Consider the following 972-nt stretch of genomic DNA (forward strand, 5'->3'; position numbering starts at 1 on the left):
ATACAGATGAAGCATCTAAGTTGATGTAATAGCCAGTAAGAAGTAGTACAATTCAAGTTTTAGTTATCGATTATTGACATTTTAGCTTGCTCTGGTGCCTTGGACATGAGCTAGGACCTTAACATTTTGCATAAAAGGAGGACTAGCAGCCGAGTTGCACGGCAGAATGTGAAAAGTGTTCATATGTAGTAAAAACCTGAGAAATCCGTCCGATTTCGTCATTTGTTATCGAATCGACTTAAAGCCAGATCGTCACATTGGCCGCTTTTCTGTCTGAAACGGTTACATTTATCGTCTCCAAAGCTAAGTCGCGTGCTGCGGTATGCGGAGACACTAAAAGCACAATAGTAGAACGTATATGAAGCTTCTAAGCTGATTTAATAGCCAGTAAGAAGTAGTACAATTCAAGTTTTAGGTATCGATTATTGACTTTTTAGCTGGCTTTGGTGCCTTGGACATGAGCTAGGACCTTAAGATTCTGCATGAAAGGATTACTAGCAGCCGATTTGCACTGGAGAATTTGAAAATTTTTCTATATGTAGTACAAACCTGAGAAATCCGTCCGTTTTCGTCATTTGTTATCGAATCGACTTCAAGCCAGATCTCACATTGGCCGCTCTTCTGTCTGAAACGGTTACATTTATCGTCTGCAAAGCTATGTCGCATGCTGCGGTATGCGGAGACACTAAAAGCACCATAGTGGATCACAGATGAAGCATCTAAGTTGATGTAATAGCCTGTAAGAAGTAGTACAATTCAAGTTCTAGGTACCGATTTTTGACTTTTTACCTTTCTTTGGTGCCTTGAACATGAGCTAGGAACTTAACATTTTGCTTGAAAGGAGGACTAGCAGCCGCGATGCGCGGGAAAATGTGAAAAATGTTCATATGTAGTAAAAACCTGAGAAATCCGTTAGTTTTCGTCATTTGTTATCGAATCGACTTAAAGCCAGATCATCACATTGGCCGCTCT

The sequence above is a fragment of the Schistocerca gregaria genome, unplaced genomic scaffold, assembly GCF_023897955.1.
Source record: "Schistocerca gregaria isolate iqSchGreg1 unplaced genomic scaffold, iqSchGreg1.2 ptg000378l, whole genome shotgun sequence".
NCBI classification, from domain to species: domain Eukaryota; kingdom Metazoa; phylum Arthropoda; class Insecta; order Orthoptera; family Acrididae; genus Schistocerca; species Schistocerca gregaria.